Raw genomic sequence first — 21,450 nt, 5'->3', positions numbered from 1 at the left:
TTTGGCTGGGGCTATACCTGACAATGCTCCTGGCTCTGCAGTCAGAAATCACTCCTGGCAGGTTCTGGGCACCATAGTGGGTATCGGAAATTGAACGTGGGTTTGTCAATGCAAGGCAAGAACTTTACCTGTTATTCTGTGCTCCTGTGTTTAATATTTCTTTGAAGAAGTATGTGTGAATTTTCTTAAATTCCTAAAAATGTTATATATTCATTTTCTGAGATATTTAAGTAGTTCCCCCATGTTCAAAATATAACCTAGTCTAAAAGTTATGTTTCATTAAAATATTATTTTTTCCTAATTTTTTCCTAGCATACAGTATTCCTCCAAGAAATAGTATGCTCTCTTGAGTTTTGTCACTTTGAAAACCATCCAGGTTTTCTGTCACTGAAAACTTGCACTTCTCTTTATTTCTAGGATTCTAAAGCTTATAGAAGCTCTGCATGTGAAACATTAAAATTTTTATTAATATACTTAAATTTTAGAGTTTAAAATTTGTAGAAAACTTCACAGCTCATAATACAGTTTCTTACATAATGTTCTCTATGTAAGATTTCCCCATTTAACATCTTATAATAATAATATGCTTTTTATATTTAGTGATACATTATTTTAAATAAGCCCATAGTTTATTCCCTTTTTCCTATATTTGTGTGTGTTTCAGGATACCATTCACTTTATTGCTTTACATTTGTCATATCTTTTTTAGCATCTTTTGGTTTTGACAGTTTCCAGACATTGGTTTTGGTGATGACCTTGACAGTCTTTAGGAGTACATGTGGATATATTATAGGATGGCCCTTTATTGTAATTTATCTAAAATATTCCTCTTGATTAAACTAGGATAGTAGATTTGGGGAAGAAGATTAGAAAGGTAAAGTGCCATTTTCATTACTCATATCAAGGGTACAAATGTCAACATGATTTATGGCTATCGATACTGACCTTGATCAGTCGGCTACAATAGTTTTTAGGTTCCTCCACTTTGGAGTTCCTCTTTTCCCCTATCTCTACAGTATTCTGTGCAAGAAAGTCACTGAGTCACTGTGCACATTATGCACTTAAGGAGCAGAGTTATGGCTCCTCTACTTTATAGTGGAATATCTATATAAGTTTATTTAGAAATCTTCTGCAACAGAAAATTTTTCTTTTCCATTTGTTAATTTATTTAATAATTTACATATATAATTACGAATAAGCTATTTTATATTTTTGATTATAAAATAATACTATTTTGTTACTCAATTTAATAGTTTCACTATTGGTTATGGGCAGTTTTTTCAGACAGCTTCTATTCCTATTTGTCATACACCTATAACACTTCATCTTTAAAAAAATACTTGTTCACTTTCTGTCATTACAATAATTCATTATATACAAATAATTTTTCTTTAATCTTAGAATTACTAATTTTTCTAAGTATTCCTCTTATTGAAATATAGTACTAGAATCTAAGACCTGAGACTTAGGTATTCTTGTTACTGGGATCTCTCACTTCTAGATCTTCTCAGTTTACATAGTCCAGAAATATCTGTGTGTATGTACTAACCCATGTATATTCACACATAAAATATTACCTACCTGTATCTATGCTAAGTAAATACACGTTCATATTGATATTCTTAAGTCTAATACTTTACCACATAGTGTAGAATAACAGTTCATATTTTCTCTTCCATCCTTTCTCCTTTGTCGCAGGAAGCTTTAGAGCATGAACAAACTCTGTCCTGACCCAAAGAGATGTGACTGGACAAGGACCCTGCTGGGGTTAGGAAGGACTAATCTGGCTTGAGGGCTGTTGTCTGGGATCTATAGCGAAATGTGCCCAGGAGAGCCACCCTTTAAGCTTAATATCTCTTATTATTTCCATACAAAATCACTAGAAAGATTATTAAGAGGTAAATTTAAGATGACTGTATAAATGGATATGAACTAAGGAAAGGAGAAATACTCCTTTAGATGAAATTCCTCCTTTGAGTGGATCTCCTAGCAGGATGAGATCTTTGTCTTAGAAGAGCTTCCCTGGAAGGAAGGGCTTTACATATGTTGATTGTGCTGTCTCACCTAGTTGTATTTGCTACCCTGAACTCGAGGGGATGGGGTGGATGACTAAGTTTTGAGACTGGGTGATGGGAGAGTAGCATGAAGGACCACGGGAGATGGGAATGAGGGGTAAGGGGAAACTGGAGTGGGGCGCACAGTGAGACTGGAATAGGTGTGGGGAGAATGGAAAAAATGGCAGGATGGAGATTGGAATAAACAGCGACTGATCACCAACCAGCCTGGCCCCCTGTTTCCTCCTTCCCTTCCTTCATCACCATAGTCCATCCTGGGTAGGAAAGCATCCTGACCACTGAACACACGCAGGGAGCATCCAATTTTTTTTAATTTTTATTTTTTAATTAGTGAGTCACCATGAGATTTACAGATTTACACATTTTCATGCTTGTTTTTTCCTCATAGTGTTCATGAGCGCATCCCTCCACCAGTGTCTATTCTCCACCACCAATGAACCCAGAATCTCTCCCACCCCCCAATCCCACCCCCCACCCACCCTGCTCTGTGGCAGGGCATTCCATTTTGTCCTCCCTCTCCATTTGGGTGTTGTGGCTTACAGTAGGCGTATTGAGTGGCCCTCGTGTTCAGTCTCTAGTCTACTTTCAGCACGTATCTCCCTTCCCGTGCGGGCTCTCCAATGAAATTTTACTTTACCCTTCTCTATCTGGGCTGGCTTTCCCACAGCATGTGAGGCCAGTTTCCAAGCCATGGAGCCAACTCCTGTTATTATATACTACTATTCTTGGGTGTTAGTCTCCAACTCTGTTATTTTATATTCTACAGATGAGTGCAATCTTTCTGTCCTTCCAAGAGCACCCAATTTTTTTAAAACACACTACATGGATGATTATGGCCTTTGCTTCTTGTTTTATGTGAATTAATTTTAACATTTATTTGAGACACCATGGTTAACAATGCTGGTAATTATAGGGCTCCATGCATACAATATTCTAACTTCAAACCCTTTGCCAGAGTGTTTTCTTTACCATTTTTTTTACATTTCCTTACCACTGTCTCAGTGATGGATCACTTCAACTCCCATTATACCCTGCAGTATTAAGTTCAGTTATGTAGACCAATTCTCATGATCTGTTGAGGTTAGCCATTTATTATTCCCTAACTATGCTCTTATTACCTCATACAGGAGAGACCATTTTGAATTTGTCCCTCTCCTCTAACTTCAATGATACTCTCAAGGTCCATCCACATAGAGGCAAATTGTATGATTTCATATCATAGCCCTGTAATAGTCTATGGTGCACATGTACCATGTTTTTTTTTTATCAGTTATGTGTTTTTGAACAGTTGGGTTGCTTCCAGATTTTGCCCATTGTGAATAAGACTGCTATGAACCCAGGAGCAAAGTCTTGTTTTTCAGAATAATTTTTGGGTCCTTGGGGTAGATGTCAAGAAGTGAGATTACTAGGTCATATGGAAGCCCAATTCTTAGTTTTTTGATAAGTGCCGATATTGTTTTCCAATATCGGCACTTATCACTTTGAACAAGTAGACATTTTCCACCAGCAGTGGTTGAGGGTGTCTTTTCCCCACATCCATGCCAACACTTCTTGTTTCCTTCTGTTTTGTGTGTGCCAATGTGAATAGTGTGAGCTATATCTCAGTGTTTTGATTTTCATAGTGAGAAAGCTAATGCCTGCCACTGCCATATGTTTATGTAATTGTTTAATGCCTATCTACATTAATAGTGTTAGAATTGTTAGCTTGTATACTTATAGAAACACCTTTGACAAATAGAGTAGAATGGTTATGTGCAGTTTCTTTTGCCTTTCATTTTACACATTTCATTTATTTACAATTATTTATGTCAGTTTCTTCCCCCAGTGAGATTATTTTATACAGTTAGATTTCTGTACTACTTCCTGAATTCTATGAATAGAGGGATATTGGATTCTTTAAATGTAATATAGCAAACTTGTTTTTCCTTTTAGTTCTATTAACTTGTACTGTATGTTTTTAATGAAGGTTCATTTCTCACCATATTAAACTTAAAGAACATTATGCTTTCTGTCATCATCATCATCATCATCATCATCATCATCATCATCATCATCATCATCCCATTGATTGTTGAATTTCTCGAGCAGTCTCAGTAATGTCACACTCATCCTATCCCTGAGATTTTAGAAGCTTCTCTTTACTCGTCCTTTCCAATGGTGCCACATTGGAGGATCTTTCAGGGTCAGGAGAATGAGACCCATCATTGTTACTGGTTTTGGCATATAAATACGCCATGAAAAGCTTGCGAGGTTTTCTCATGTGGGCAGGAATCTTTTGGTAGCTTGCCAGGCTCTCCCAGAGGGAGAACTAAGCCATAAGATGTCCTTCCAGGAGCTTGGTTTTATAGTCTCTGGATGTTGGCCATTGATGAGATTACACGGTGCCCAGGGGAAGTCCAGGGGTGTGACCGCTTAGCTACTGGAAAATGGGGAATCCGGGCAGAAAAACCCAGTCCCAATCTGAGCAGGCTTGGAGGTCTTAGCCTTGGGTCCCACACACCTGGGTTCCTCTGCGGGTTCCTTCATGCGTCAGGCTCGTCCGAATGTGTGGAGAGGGGTCTTGAGCTTGGCTGTGGCTGGGTTCCAGAGGTCTTCATCTGAAGGAGCTCTGCTTAGGGAAGGGAGGGAAACTGAAGCCAACCCCCTCCGAGGGGCCTAGGGAAGACAGCCAGGCATGGGGGCAATTCTTTCAGAAAATTTCTTTCTCTAATTTTATAAACTTTAGTTTCATTTTGATTAGAACTAGCATGGCATTTTTTTTATTTTATTGAATCACCATGAGATATAGTTACAAGCTTTCTTGTTTGAGTTACAATCACACAATGAGCAAACACCCATCTGTCCACCAGTGCACATTCCCAACCACCAGTATCCCCAGTATGCTTTCCCACCCTTTTCCCACCCTCTCACTGCCTCCTTGGCAGACAATTTCTCCCATACACTCTCTCTACTTTGGGGCACAAAGGTTTGCAATACAGATACTGAGAGGTTATCATGTTAGGACCTTTATCTACTTCCAGCACACATTTCCCATCAAGACCAATCCCTCCAACCTTCATTTTCTTAGTGATCCCCTCTCTATTCCAGCTGACATGGCATATTTTCATACTTTGCTGGTTATGTGTAAAGGGTATTGTTTGTAGATAATACATAGTTTAGTTTTGCTTTTTTTAAATCTACTGTGATAGCCCTTGTCTTTAATTGGTAACCACCCAAATTTAGAATTATTTTGATTTAGGTAGATTAATATAGGTGAATTTTTCTCATTTTTTTTTCTTTTTGGATCACACCCGGCGATGCACAGGGGTTACTCCTGGCTCTGCACTCAGGAATTACCCCTGGCGGTGCTCAGGGGACGATATGGGATGCTGGGATTCAAACCTGGGTTGGCCGCGTGCCAAATCAGGTTTAATAAAATCTTTTGCACAATTATATTTTATGTTCTTTCTTAATATAGTAATTGTACCTCTTAAAAATGTAGTTATTGCTGTAGAAATTGTCATATACATTTACAACAAATCAAAGTCAGCCTTCAAAATGAACAGAAACTTTTCCAAGAAAGAGATACAAATGGTTAAAAGGTACATGAAAAAACGCTCTGCATCACTAATCATCAGGGAGATGCAGATCAAAACAACTATGAGATACCACCTCACACCACAGAGAATGGCACACATCCAAAAGAACAAAAGCAACCACTGTTGGAGAGGATGTGGGGAGAAAGGGACCCTTCTACACTGCTGGTGGGAATGCCGACTGGTTCAGCCCTTTTGGAAAACAATATGGACGATTCTCAAAAAATTAGAAACTGAGCTTCCATTTGATTCAGCAATACCACTTCTGGGAATATATCCTGGAGAGACAAAAAAGTACAGTCAAAATGACACCTGCACTTATGTGTTCATTGCGGCACTGTTTACAATAGCCAGAATCTGGAAAAAAAACCAAGTGCCCAGGAACAGATGATTGGTTAAAGAAACTTTGGTACATCTATACAATGGGATACTATGCAGCCCTTAGAAAAAATGAAGTCATGAACTTTGCATATAAGTGGATCAACATGGAAAGTATCATGCTAAGTGAAATGAGCCAGAAAGAGAGGGACAGACATAGAAAGATTGCACTCATCTGTGGAATATAAAATGGCAGAGTAGGAGACTAATACACAAGTATAGTAGTTTATAATACCAGGAGGTTGGCTCCATGGCTTGGAAGCTAGCCTCACATTCTGGGGGAAAGTTATCCCAGATAGAGAAGGGAACACCAAGTACCATGTGATTGGAAATCCTGAACAGGGAGGGAGATGCTCGCTGAAAGTAGACTAGAGACTGTACATGATGGCCACTCAATACCCCTATTGCAAACCATAACACCCAAAAGGAGAGAGAGAGAACAAATTGGAATGCTCTGCCACAAAGGTGGAGTGGGGTGTGGGGGATGGGACAGGGGGGTGGGAGAGATACTGGGTTCATAAGTGGTGGAGAATGGACACTGGTGGAGGGATGGGCTCTCGAACATTGCATGAGGATAAAACAATCACGAAAATGTGTGAATCTGTAACTGTACCCTTACTGTGACTCACTAATTAAAAAAAATCAATAAATTATAAGAAAAAAACAAAGTCAACCTTCAAATAACAGTGTATTAATCTTTACATACTGGATAATGACAGAATTCCTTATTCATTTAAAAATATTATTTATACATTTCATTTTAATAATTTACTTGCATTTTTGGTTCAGAAAATGTGTCTTATTTGTATTTTTTTCTTTTATTTATTTTTAATTTTTTATTGTTATTTTCTACCTTTTCTACCTTTTTTTAAATTCTTTTTTCCCCCTCTCACCTTATTATATAATCTGGGATCAGTAGTAAAATACTTTTTAAAACATTTTGAAATTGATTTTTTTTGCCTTTTGTGTCACATCCGGCGATGTACAGAGGTTACTCTTGGCTCTGCACTCAGGAATTACCCCTGGTGGGGCTCAGGGGACCATATGGGGTGTTGCGAAGCAAACCTGGGTTGACCGTGTGCAAGGCAAACGCCCTCCCACTGTGCTATCACTGCAACCCTTGAAATTGATTTAAACACAACCATTATGCTACTTTTAATAAGAATAATATGTTATATGTTGTAACTACACAGATTTTTATCATTTTGTTTGGCAAATTATTGATTAATATGTCATTCAATAGTTACTAGAATATCCCTATATTAAAATATCCCTATATTAACAGTTTAAGTGATTTTTATTTTGTTTATTATTTATTTTTAAATATATTTTTGAAATTCATTAATTTAACAATTGTTTCAACTCAATTTTTGGTTACTCCTGTGCAGGGATAGACAATATAGGTGGTGGATATTCAGCTCAACCAATGCCAAAAGTTCTCTGTTCTCACAAAGCCCGAAGTGTATTACAGGAATCAGATATTAAGCAAATCATTTTGAAAAGATATCAGAGTGTCAAAAAGTGTAGATAACTGGAGTAATGCTGTGAAAATGTGTTGAGTGGTTTATAAAGTGTGGTTTCTAAAATGTCTTTTTAACACTGTGACACCTTGTCAAAGATATTTTGAGGAATAAATATTGCTGGAGGAAACAAATTTTTTACTAAAATGATAAAAGTTAATATGTTTTTTGGTTGTGAAAATATGTCTCCTTGGCTAATACAGAGTGATAGTAATATCCAGTTAATACGTAATTTTCTGAGATCAGAGAAATAACTAAAAGGGACAGAACTCATTCCTGACCTGCACTGGGTTCAAGTTCAATTCCTGGCACTCCATAGCCCCTTTTACTAGTTAATGTGGTTCAGTTGATCCCCAAAATTTCTAGGCCCAAAAGCACTGCGTCACTGGGATACGAACTGAGCTGTCAGGTCTGTGCCAATAAACTTAGCATTCTCCAGAGTGAACCCAGACCCCATGATGGACATTAGGAGGCCACCCACAAATTTCCCAAACATTTTATCTTTTCTCATTTAAAGCATTTTTCAAAGCAAAAAAGAAAGTGAATTTCACTGATAACCAGTTGACCCAAGATATCTATTGTTTGTAGTTCTGTTCTTTGCTCTTTCCAACTCATAATTGAAGTTGTTTATTTTCTAAGGACACTTGAAAATTTGTCAGGAGAAAGAATATTTTTGGTTTTGCTATAGTAAAACTGAGGCATTAAAAGTTCTTGTAGGAGTCTACTTGAGAGGAACTGAGCTTGAGTTCTGTCTTGATCATATGCTGAATGAGAAGATACACCTATCTCTGAATGAATCAATTTCAAGTTTCCCTGAATTTGAAATTTCAATTAATATTATCATAATGTAGTTTATATGGTACTTGATTCTCTAAAACTAGTGTTCTATCATTTAGCACAAGAAATCCTGACGCATGTATGCATGATGGGAAAATAATAATTTCTTAGTAAGTGGTGAAAAATTGTGAAGTCAAAACATTGTTGAAGTGGAATTAAATAAATCGTATTTGATTAATTTTTATAGCACCCACAGGTCTTCCGTAAATAACAAGAGATTTATTACTGTTAGCAGAATTACTGTTTGTGTCACACTGGGATAGGATAAAAAAATCCAAACATTTAATGATTACCTTTTTGTAAACTTGTGCCTTTATATTAAGGCATAATTTTATAAAGTACATGACAGGCTGTACGTTTTTTTCAAAGAGTAGTTCATTAACGAAAAAAAAAAAGCAACTTTAAAGAGTTCAATTTAAAGAAGATTACTCAGTAAATAATCTATCTGATAAGCCATAAAAGATAATGTTGGATCACAAAGACTTTTTCAACTCCCCGCCATCCCCCAAAACACACACGTTTCATCTTTGCTTCATCCCTGTCTGAGAGTCATTAAGATAAAAATGTGCTAGCACGATAGCACAGCGAGTAGTGCATTTGCCTTGCACATGGCCTTCCTGGGTTTGATTCCCAGCATCCCATATGGTTCCTGAGTACCACCTGGAGTAATTTGAGTGTAGAGCCAGAGTAACATCTGTGCATCGCCAGGTGTGACCCAAAAAGTAAAAATAAATAAATAATGAAGTAAGTACTAATTTGTTTATACTTTAAGCAAATTATATCTATCTCCAAGGGTATTTAGTCATACACTAGAAAAAGATAGCTAATTATTATATTAAGAAAAATATTGTATGTGCCATCGAAATAGGCCTAAGGAAATAAATGTTAAATACATTTATATATCTTTTTACTTGGGTTCAGATTTAGCACAAATGTGTACTCTGAACTGAATAAAGTGCTCAAAAAAAACCTCTCAAATAATTGGGCTAAAGCATCAGAGTTTTCTCAATTACAATTATTTACCAAAAATAGTCACAAGATCCTTACCCATCATTATTGATTAAAAAAAAACCCAAAGCATTAATGACCTACAGTGAAAGAGTTTTCTATAAATAATGATAAATGTAAAGGAAAGGGGGAGGTTAGGGATACAGAGGGCAGGGTTAAGACCTAAAATTATTTGGAGTCTACTATATTCCAGGTTCTTAAAAAATAGTAGTTAATAATGACTAAGTAATTATTGTAGTAAGTGATCTTTGTGGATTAAATTTATGTGGATAACCTTACTTTATTCCCCCACAGCATTAGTATAAAGGAAGTGCTACTGTTATCTCTAACCAAAGTCAGGAAAAAATATAGGTTTTTTTTAATTCTTATTTTCAAAATTAGAAAACAGAGACTTAAGAGTTTAGATAAATTGCCAAGGATTACATGACAAATTAACTTTATTGCCAACTTTAAGTATAATCTGTAAATGTAGGATAAATTATTTAATTTGAAGGGGAAAATATATACAAGGAAATTTTAGGTATATTTTAGAGGGGTAAACTATAAATAATAATGCAACAGAGTTTTGTGTTATTTTAAATGCATCTTTTTATAATTTAAGATGTAGGGAGTGAGGTAGGGAATATTGTTTTGAGCTCTTCCTTTAGTTTTTGAGTTTCACTGTATCACCACCATACCGTTGTTTTGCATTGATTTGCTCCAGTGGGTGCCAGTAATGTTCCCATTTGTTCCAGCCCTGAGATTTTAGCAGCCTCTCCTGACTCGACTTTCCCAAAGATTGGAGGCTCTTTCAGGGTCAGGGGAGTGAGACCTTTGTTTTATATAGTCTCTGAATCTTGGCTGTTGATGGGGTTACATGGCGCTGGGGGAAGTTTGTGAGTGTGACTGCCAAGCTACTGGAAAATGGGGGATCTGGGTAGAGGAGGGCCAGTCCTGATCTGAGCAGGCTTGGAGATCTCAGACACGGGTCCTGCACACCTGGGTTCCTCTGCTGGTTCCTTCATGTGTGAAGCTTGTTCAAGTGTGTGGAGAGTAGCCTTGAGCATGGCTGTGGCTGTGTTCCAGAGGCTTTTGGCTGCCGGGGCTCTGCTTGGGGTGGGGAGGGAAACTCAACCCACCCCCCACCGAGGGACCCCAGTGAAGAAAGGTGGCTCGGGGGTACGAGATTATGCATCAGTTTATTTTACAGAATTTTCAAATTGGATCACTCAATTGTTTAGAGGCCATTTGTCTATGATTGTAAGTGGGCTTACTATTTCTCTTTTAGAGGGTCCTATTTAAGGGATACCTTAAAGCAGTATCTTCTATTCATGCAATTGTATCTCTTCCATACATTTTGTTTGCTTGTTGATTATTTTTTTGGATCACACGTGGTGGTGCTCAGAGCTTACTCCGGGCTCTGTACTCAGAGATCACTCCTGGTGGTGGTGGGGATCAATCCTGGGTCAGCCTTGTCCAAGGTAGGACCCTACTTGCTGTACTATATCTCTTCCATGCATTTATATGGATGGTTTGCCTTAGGCATGCTAAAATGTAGCAGAATGTGTTAGCATCAAATTCTTATATTCCTTTTCAGCAATCAGTAGGTAATAAGATGCTAAGTGTATTCAGACTTGGAGGCAAGTAAGATGTCTCAATTTGAGCTTGAATTGAAGCCACATACTTCACATGTTTTTACTAAACTTCTTCATTGAGTTGTCAGATATTGCATTAGATATTATTAAAACTCTTTGACTGCCGTTATTGCATTAATTTCAATAAGGGCAAGTTTGGGTCAGGAACATAGATAATTTAGAATATTATTGTTTCTCTATCCTTGACTGAAATATGAATCAATATTTATTTCTATCCCTTCCTCCCCCAATTAACCCTGGTAATAAAAATCTTGTGGCATTCATATTGCAAAGAAGAAAAAAATAATGAGATAGTTTTTATAACAGTATAAATACGTAGAAAATATTTTAGAATATCTGGAATTGTTTTTCAGCAGTTGCTAATGAAGTTTTATTCTTTATTTAAAGAAAGAATTGCAAGTCATATATTGGCATAAATATTGGTTGTTGCTTTGTCATACCATTATTTATGTTTTAAAAAATTCCAACCAATGAAAATATTTGAGAATGTTGATAACAGAATATTTTATTTTAATTTGTGTTTTTGAATAATAATTAAATGAAAATTGTAGGATTAGTAAGAGAAAATATAGCTCTGTAGCACTGTTGTCCCACTGTTCATCGATTTGCTCAAGCGGGGACCAGTAACATCTCCATTGTGTGACTTGTTACTGTTTTTGGCATATCGAATATACCACAGGTAGCTTGCCAGTCTCTGCCATGTGGGCAGGATACTCTTGGTAGCTTTCCAGGCTCTCTGAGAGGGATACAGGAATCAAGCCCAGGTTGACAGTAATATCTGCTGTGCTATTACTCCAGTCCCTGCTAGAACCTCCAAACAATCTCTCAAGAGAAAATATAGCTAACATTAAATGTTGTTACATGAAAGGATACTTTTTCAGATTGTGTTCTGTGGAAACAGTTTCTGAGACTGTTTAGAATGCAGGGACTTTATTAAAAAGTGACTTTGGAAATCCTGGGAATTAAGCAGAATTTTTCCTGAGGAATCATGCTGTGATAGAAGTCCTATAGTCTTTCACTAATGACTTCAGTTGGATCAAGATAGTTAGATCTTCTAATTTTTTCTTCTTTCATTGAGCATGGACATTTAAATGCACATAGATCTGATAAGAAAGCCATGTTCAACTGATGCAATCCCTGGAGAAGCCCAGGGATTGTTATATCAAATTACATAATATTATTATATTTAGGCTTCAAGTAAAGTCCTTGATGACACACCATAACAATATCTAAAAAACTTCCAATAAAATAACTGAGATACACAGTTACAAAGTTGTTCATGATTAGGTTTCAGTGATACAATGTTCCAACACCCTCTCTTCAACAGTGTACATTTCCCATTACCAGGCCCCCAGTTTCCCTCCCCTCTCCCCAGCCTGTTTCTGTGGCAGGCACTTTCTCTCTCACCCTCTCTCTGTCTCTCTGCCTCTTTCTCTGTCTGTCTGTCTGGCTCTCTCTCTCTCTTCCCCCCCTCATACTCTTTCCTCTTGGGCTTTATGGTTTGTAATACAGGTACTGAAAGATTATCATGTATATCCCTTTACCATTTTTCAGCACTCAGTTCTTGTCCAGAGTAGTCATTTCCATCTAAAATTGTCACATTGGTCTCTTCTCTGTCCCAGTTGTCCCCTGACCCCTCCCCCTCCCCCACACACATGTGACACACTTTCAATCATGGACTAGTCCTCCTGGCTTCCGTTTCTACTGTCCATTGGTATTAATCTCATACTGTTTTTTTATATCCCACAAATGAGTGGGATCTAAAATCAGTCTATGTATGTTTCTCTCCTGGCTTATTTCACTCAGCAGGATATTCTCCATGCCCATCCATTTATAAGCAAATTTCATGACTTCATCTTCCTGGCAGTCAACATAGTATTCTGTTGTGTAGAAATACCATTGTTTCTTTATTCAGTCATTTTTTCAGATATTTTGGTTGTTTTGATATTCTAATTTTTATGAATAGTGCTGCTATAATTATAAAAGTGTAGGTGGCATTTTGGCTGTGTGTTTTTTGGCCCCCGGGTTATATTCCCAGAAGTGGTATTGCTGGGTCATATGGAAGTCAATTTCTAGTTTTCTGAGGACTGCCCATACTGTGTTCCAAAAAGGCTAGCCCAGTCGGCATTCCCACTAACAATGAATGAGAGAGTCTTTCTCCCCACACCATGCCAGGACTGGTTGTTCTTGTTCTTTTTCATGTATGCCAATCTCTGTGGCGTGAGATGAAATCTCATTGTTTTGATTTGTATATCCCTGATTGGTGATACAGAGGTAAAAGGTAAAGCAAACTAGAAAACACTACTTTAAGAAATCAAAGAAGACATGCAGAAATGGAGATACATCCCCTTTTCATGGATTGGGAGGATTGATATTGTCAGAATGGCAAAACTTCCCAAGGCATAATACAAATTCAATGCAATACTATAAGGATACCCATGAAATCTTTCAAAGAAATAGATCAACCCCCCGCCAAATAGCTAAAGCAATCCTGGGGGAAAGATAGAAGGCTTACCTTCCCTGACTTTAAAATATACTACGAAGCAGTAGTAATTAGAACAGCATAGTATTGAAATAATGACAGAACTGCATATCAATAGAAGAGACTTGAATATTCTGATACAGACTCTCAAATATATGATCATTAAATTTTTGTTAAAGGTGGATCAAGGAAAGTCTCTTCAACAACTAGTGCTAGGAAAATTGGACAGTTATATGCACAAAAAAAATAAGCAAAAGAACTCAGACCTCTTTCAAATGCCATGCAAAGAAATCAGATCAAAACAGATTAAAGACCTCAACCTCAGACCTGAATCCATAAGGTACATGGAAGAAAACATAGACACAATTCTCCATGACATTGAAACTAAAGGCATCTTCAAAGATGAAACACCATTGACCAAGCCAGTGAAAGAAAAGATAATGGGATTCCATTATCTGGAATTCCATTAAACTAAGAAGCTTCTGCACCTCAAAGAAAATGTGACCAGTATACATAGACAGCCAATATAAATGGGAAAATTATTTACCTGATACCCATTTGATAAGGAGTTAATGTAAAGGATATAGAAGGCACGGGTAGGACTTTATGAGAAAAAATACATCCAATCCCACCAAAAAATGGGGAGTAGAAATGAACAGAAACTTCCTCAGAGAAGGAATACAAATGACCAAAGTCATGTGAATAAAATCACTCTTAAACCCTTTCACTCCTAGTATTCCTACTGAAGACTTGTTTGCTGTTAACAGTTGAGCAACTGTGCAGTCTCCCAACAAGTTCCTGAGAGTAAGAAAGTCACTAATAGTCCCTTACTGATAGTGAGTTTCTCTGATTTGTCATGCTCATTTAATGCTCATTTAAACAGAGCATTGGGTGACTAGAAAAGCTGAAGAGGGATTTTTTTTTTTTGTATTGAGACAGTCATTTGTGTTAAAATTCATTTCAACTCTGTTTTTCTTTCAGCCACAAAAATCAAAATGAGTTGATTTAGTTATATTTAATTTAAACTCATAATATTCCAGTCGCTGTATCACTGTCATCCTGTTGTTCTTTGATTTACTCAAGCGGGCACCCGTAGCATCTTTATTCCTCCCAGCCCTGAGATTTTAGCAGCCTCTTTTTACTCATCTTTCCCAATGATTAGAGGCTCTTTCAGGGTCAGGGGAACGAGACTCATCATTACTGTTTTTTTTTTTAATTTAAATTTTATTGAATCACCATGTGGAGGGTTACATAGTTCTCAGGATTATGTCAGTTATACAATACTCAAACACTCTTCCCTTCACCCGTGCCCATATTCCATCACCAACCACCCCATTATACCTCCCGTTCCCTCACGCCCCCCCAGTCCCCGCCCTTGTAAGTGATAAGTTTCACTTCGTTTACGCTTTATCTTGGTTACAGTCCATGTTTCAACACATAACTCACTATTTTTGCTAGGGTTTCCCCCCAAAAAAAGAAAAGACAGTCCCACTGTCAAGGAAGCATTTGATGGCTCTCCATTGCTGAGAATGTAGAGATATTAAGTCCCGCTGTTTGTTACATAACTTTTCTATTTTTTCCCCCCTCGTCCAGCGCCACCGAGATCACGCCTGTTTAGTAATCACCACGCTACCTGACAAAGGGAAAACAAACCAAAAAAGATGGTTATTTCCCGTCATCAGCCGGCGTGGGGCTCTGGCTTAGTTGATAGTCTGGTAGAATGTCTGCAAGCAGTTTCTGGAACCAAAAGTGATACGCTGGTATCGGCCCCGGCTCGAGATTCCACCAGCGTCCCGCTGTTCCAAGTACATAATAATTTATTCCCTTGTATCCCATTCCCACGCCACCAGGTCTGTGTCAGCTTAATGGACATCATACTATGGTTAACGCCACGCCGCGTTTCTTCCTGAGAAAGAAAGATATTTCTTCTCAGCTGGCGTGGGGATATGGCTTAGTTCAGTCTATAGAGATGGCTACCACTTTGGTAGCCTTCAATATTTCAGCAAAAGACTTACTATTCTTGTTAGGATTTCCCACCAAAGTCCGACCCATTAAAAAGGAAACATTTCATATTGGTGATGATTAAATGACAATAGGTTGCGCGGCCATGGCAGCAGCCTCGCAGCTTTGAATTTCTGTATAAAGTCCAGGGAAAGTAAAGTCAGAAATTACACGTCACTACAAACACGTTGCTGACAGTCAAGAGATATTAGGTCGCGCGGCTGTGATAGCAGCTGCGCGGTTTTGGATTTCTATATGAAGTCCAGGGAAAATTCTTTTGGTAATTGCATCACTCGCTGGCAGCGCCTGGGCCAGAAACTCCGAACACACAGTTTGGAGGCATTTTGGGGGCGCCGCTCGTGTCCAAAGTGGTTCAGTTGCCTCCGGGGTCGATCTCGCGCGGGGCCGGAAAGGAGCGTCCCCACATGGCTCTGTGCTTAAATGTCGGCCGGCACAGGGCGGATCCAGAAGTCCCACCCCATCGGCTTTCCCGGGCTTCCTGTAGAGTCTAAAAACCGGCTATAGCCTCGCTGCGTTCAAAAAGAAAGAGTTGAGAGAGAAAAGACCATACCCCGCGTGCAGTGCCTGGGCCAGAAGCTCCGAGCACACAGTTTGGAGGCATTTTGGGGGCGCCGCTCGCGTCCAAAGTGGCTCAGTTGCCTCCGGGGTCGATCTCGCGCGGGGCCGGAAAAAGGCATCATTACTGTTTTTGGCATATCAAATAAGCCATGAGTAGCTTGCCAGGTTCTGCTGTGTGGGCAGGATATTCTCGGTAGCTTGCCAGGCTCTCTGAGAAGTATGTGTATGTGTATGTGTGTGTGTGTGTGTGTGTGTATACATTTATATATATATATGTATATATATTTATATACATATATAAATTACTCTCTATGATTTGTTGTCTAATGTTTTAACTCCATCAAATATGGTGTGGTAATTATGAAAAATAGGTAGAAAGTGTCTTGTAATGTGTCCTGTGGCCTGAAAAGTGACCTGGAGTGTGCTGGCGGTTGGGTATTGGAGGTCGACTGCCAGGGCTGGGTCAGTTGTGACCTTGGACAGGTAGGAGAGGATTGGGGCGGGGAGAGTTCTCACCTGCCCCCCTCTGGGGCACCCTGAGTGAAAACAGCCTGGTGTGTAGTCCGGTGGCATGGCTATGGGGGCCCCATTTTATACTCCTGGGAGAAGCAGCCATTGAGATCTGGAGAAGGCAGGGTGTGGCAGGGTGTGGCTTATGGATGTGATCCCTGGGTCGCAGGAGATTGGGGGATAGCAGGCAGAGTATCTCTGATTCCAGGTCTCATTGAGTCCAGAGTCCAAGATCATAAAGTTTTGCATTATCTGGGTTCCTTGGGACTTCATTCATATGTGAGGCTTGTCTGGAGTGTCTGGAAAGCAGCCTGGAGCATGGCGGCAGTTGGGTAGTGGAGGGTGGCTGTGGGGGCTGGGTCCCTTGGCGGGGAGGGTTCTCACCCACCCCATTCTGGGGTGCCCCGAGTGAAAACAGCCTGGCGATTTGTCCCATAACCTTCTTAGTACAGATAAAATTCAGTGAGACTGTTAGAAATTTGACACATGAAAATAAAAATTAAAGAAAAACTGAAAAAACTGTCAGACTTATCTCTTATTTTAGTATCTTTAATGTCAGACACTGAAAAGAATTAAAGACTCATACTTTAACAAAATTACTAAACATTAAGACTACTAAAACAATTAAAAGAAGGACTAAACATTTTTTTTGGAGGAAAAATTAAATCTTATTTATTTTTTAGAACCAAACCACTAGGAAAATATATCACAATCTTGAACAGCAAACAGACAGGCTATAATATCAAGTAAAACATTGGTAAAAAGACAAGGCCCTTATCAAAATGATAAGGTGCTGGTACTGGGACAATGAAGGATGTAAAGCCCCAGGCAAAGTGTATTTGGTAAACGGGTTGTTTTCCTTTGCTCTAAAGGAGTCACAACTTCTGCTAACCCTAGCTACTTGCTTTTTTCTCTCTGTTGCCAAGGGATTGCTTCCCTAGGGCTCTGTCATTTTAGGGCCACTGCATACTGAGTTTAGGCTTTCATTGCATTCTCCCCACGAAAGCCAGGTTTTTCTAGATCCAGTCAAACTCAACAGTGAAGAGTTGCTCTATCACTGTTCATTCCTGTACACTGGTATACACCCAACCGACTCCCCTCTCTCTCCCAGGGAGAGTGTCTCAATACTATCCTGCCACTCAGTTGCAGAGAGCCTCAGGTCCATTCTGGCAGCCAGGAAGAGAGAAGCTCCACCTCAAACTCACTGTAATATCACCTGTCATGTTTCTGCAGGGTCTCCAAGCTGAAAGATGCAATGCTGGAAAATTTCAAGTAGTGTACATTTACATTGTGATGGCCACAAATAGACACAAATAACTTCAAAGTTCTTAAACAAACTATCCTTGTTTCCCAATTCTATCTTAAAGCAATTTCTTGCTCTTGCATATAAAATAAAACCAAGCAAAATATAGACCAGTTCCCTCCCCCGCTACACACCCCTAAATTAGGGACCTCATGGATTTTTGCTTCACTGGTTTATAAAAAACAATGTAGTGATCTTTATAGTCAACAGGAGGTTGGGACAAACACCTGCCTTCATTCTCCATCAGATCACTGGCAGATGAGAGGAACCTTCCAGCTTTCTGGTACCCAACTGAGTGCTGAGAGCAGTTGGCACATTGGAGGACTATGGTCTGGTACGAGAGATCCTACAGCCAGGACAAACACTTGCCACAGATATTTAGGTTCTCAAATGTCTCCTGTGTTATCTCTGATGCAAACTTAAGCACCAGTTTTTTTCTTTTTCACTTCTAAGGCTGGAAAAATAAAGGAACCAGTGTCCAGAGGCAAGTAACCAGCCTTAAACTTGCTGCTTTCTTTTTTTTCCTTCATTTGTTCACACTGTTTAAAAAGACCAACATTCCCATTTTCTCTTTCAAAGAGACTCCTGCCCTTAGTCTCCATGGCCTGGGGCACAGACTTCTATTTTGCAATGGCTGAGAGAGACTCTTTCATCTTTTTGGTCATGGTTGGGATGAGATGCATGTGATCATCCACACACTTGGTCACACAACTCTCCAGCTGTCGTTTCACCTGAAGCTCTTTACTCCCTGCATCCATTGAATCTTTGGCTTTATCGTTGCAATGCATAGTGCCCCGGGCCAGGCGGTCCTGGAACTTCTCCAGCTCCCCCGTCACCAGGGCCTGGGCTTGGTGCATGGCAGCGCTCAATGCACTGGTGCACCTGATGCATGGTCGCCTGGGTGTCCTCACAGCAGCTGGCACTGCACCGGAACATGACACTCTGCATCTTCCGGATGTTCTCGCTCTCCAGGCTCTTCACCATGGAGTCCACCGCCTCCTGCACCCGGAGCTGCTGCACCTCTGCCATGGCGACCCTACGCTCCATGCCCGCTGCGCCGGCGCCCACATGGACTCGCGCTCGCAGGCCCCAGACTAAACATTTTTGGAAAATACACCAGAATATTTCATATTTATTTGAAATTTATTTATTTATTTTTTAATTGAATCACCATGAGAAAAGTTACAAAGCTTTCAGGTTTAAGTCTCAGTCATACAATGATCAAACATCATCCCTTTACCAGTGCACGTGTTCCACCACGAAGAACCCCAGTATACCTACCAACCCACCCCACCTCTGCCTGTGTGGCTGATGATTTTCACTTTAATCTCTCTTTATTTTGATTACATTCAATATTTCAACAGAAAACTCTATTATTATTTGGAATTTTCCCCCAACAATCAGACCTGTCGAAAAGGCATCATTTGATAATGTTTTCCATTGCTGAGAATGAAAAGCATATAAGGTTTTGGATTTCTGGTATTTAGTAATTAAGTCTAGAGAAATTTCTGCCAGAAATTGCATCACTGCAAGCTCGTACCCTTGTTTAGTGGATTCTAAAAGATGGTGGTCACCACTCCGCCACCAAAAGGAAAGGCTGAGAGAGAAAAACCTTTCCCCTCCCTGGGCTGCATGGGACGGTAGCTTAGTTCACAGTCTAGAGGCATTTCTGCAAGAAGCCGCTGGGTGTCGAAAGTAGTTAGTGGGCCTCCAGGATCATAGTGTCTCAGAAACAGAGGAGCCATTCATGTGTGGCCGCTTAGGGGTCTCATCCAGAATATTTCATATTTAATTCTTTACCATGCAGTGTAATTTGATCATATGCCAGGAATAAGCCCTGAGCACATCTGGGTGTAGCGCCCAAACAACAAGTCTACCTTAAAAACTTTTTTTAAAGTTTAGGGTTGGACATTTGGATTTCTTCTTTGGGAAAGTTTCTGTTAATTTCATTGCTCCATTTTCTAATGGGGTTGGATGTTTTCTTCTTGTAGTGTTCGACCAGTGCTTTATATATCCTTGATATTGACCCCTTAGCGGAGGAGTATTGAGTGAGTATCCTTTCCCGTTATGTAGACTGTCTTGGTATTTTGGTTATTGCTTCTCTTGTGGTGCAGAAGATTCTTAGTTTGAGATAGTCCAATTTGTTTATTTCTGTTTCCTCTTGCTTGGTCAATGGCATTTCATCCTTGAAGATACCTTTAGTTCAGGTATCAACATCAGGTCTGATATTGAGGCACATGAAAAAATGCTCCTCATCACTAATGATCAGACAGATGAAGTTCAAAACAACAATGAAATATCATCTCACATCACAGAGACTGACACACATCTAAAAAAATCCAAAAAACAAAAGCAACCAGTGTTGGCATGAATGTGGGGAGAAGGGGTCTCTCCTTTCACTGCTGGTGGGAACACTGAATGGTCCAGCCTTTTTGGAAGACAATATGGATGTTTCTCAAAAAACTAGAAACTGAGCTCTCATTTGACTCAGCAAAACCACTTCTGGGAATACATCCCAGAGATGCAAAAAAGCATAGTAGAAATGACATCTGCGTTTGTATGTTTATTGCAGCACTATTTGCAATATCCAGAATCTGGAAAAAACCCAAGTGCCTAAGAACAGATGACTGGTTAAAGAAGCTTTGGCATATCTACACAATGAAATACTATGCAGCTGTTAGAAAAGATGAAGCCATGAAATTTGCATATAAGTGGATCAACCTGGAGAGTATTATGCTAAGTGAAATGAGTCAGAAAGAACGGAACAGACAAAGAATGACTGCACCCATCTGTGGAATATAAAGTAACATAATAAAAGAATAAGACCTAAGGATAATTGAGATAAAGTCCAGGAGGGTGGCTCCATGGCTTGGAAGCCAATCTCATGTGCTGGGGGCAAAGGTAGGTGGGACAGAGAAGAGACACTAAGCAAATGAGGGTTGGAGTGATCTCTTGGGATGGTAGATGCATGCTGAAAATTGGCTATGGACCAAGCATAATGGCTGCTTAGTGCCCATGTTGAAAACCATAACACCCAAAAGGAGACAGAGAGGGAGAGTAAGAGGGAATGTGTTTTCCATAGAGGCAGGGGCTGGGAAAGTGTGGGGGGTGGCAGGATGGACACTGAGAACATTGGTGGTGGAGAATGGGCACTGTTGGAGGGATGGATGTTCGAACACTGTTTGATTGAAACGTAATCACAAAAATTTGTAAGTCTGTAACTGTGTGTCACGATGATTCATTAGAATTAAAACAAATTTAAAAAATAAAGTTTAGGGTTGTAGAAACAGTACAGAGGCTAAGGCATTTGCCTTGCTTGCAGTCGACTATGAGCCAAAACTTTTCTTGTTCTCTCCAATTTTATTTTGCAAATCTGTGATTTTGAAAGCTGTTAATAGTTTTAGGCATTCCTCCTTCCAACTCCTTACCTACAACCAGTGTCAGAGTTCTGCTACCAGTATCCCATGGTTCCTCTGACCCACCCTAGAAAACTTAGCAAAATCATTAAAAACTAAAAAAAACATTTATATTGGTGGGAGCACACTTGG

At 39.3% G+C, this 21,450-nt stretch overlaps 1 pseudogene; it reads right to left on the bottom strand.

Moving 5' to 3' along the window:
- Nucleotides 1-18,337: 18,337 nt before the first annotated feature.
- On the bottom strand, nt 18,338-18,942 carry LOC129404426 (protein FAM136A-like; annotated as a pseudogene).
- Between the last annotated feature and the right edge of the window lie 2,508 nt (nt 18,943-21,450).

This window comes from Sorex araneus, chromosome 4 (genome assembly GCF_027595985.1).
Source record: "Sorex araneus isolate mSorAra2 chromosome 4, mSorAra2.pri, whole genome shotgun sequence".
Classification (NCBI taxonomy): Eukaryota; Metazoa; Chordata; class Mammalia; order Eulipotyphla; family Soricidae; genus Sorex; species Sorex araneus.
Note: the sequence above shows the minus strand (reverse complement) of the source record. Positions and strands in the feature narration are given on the sequence as shown.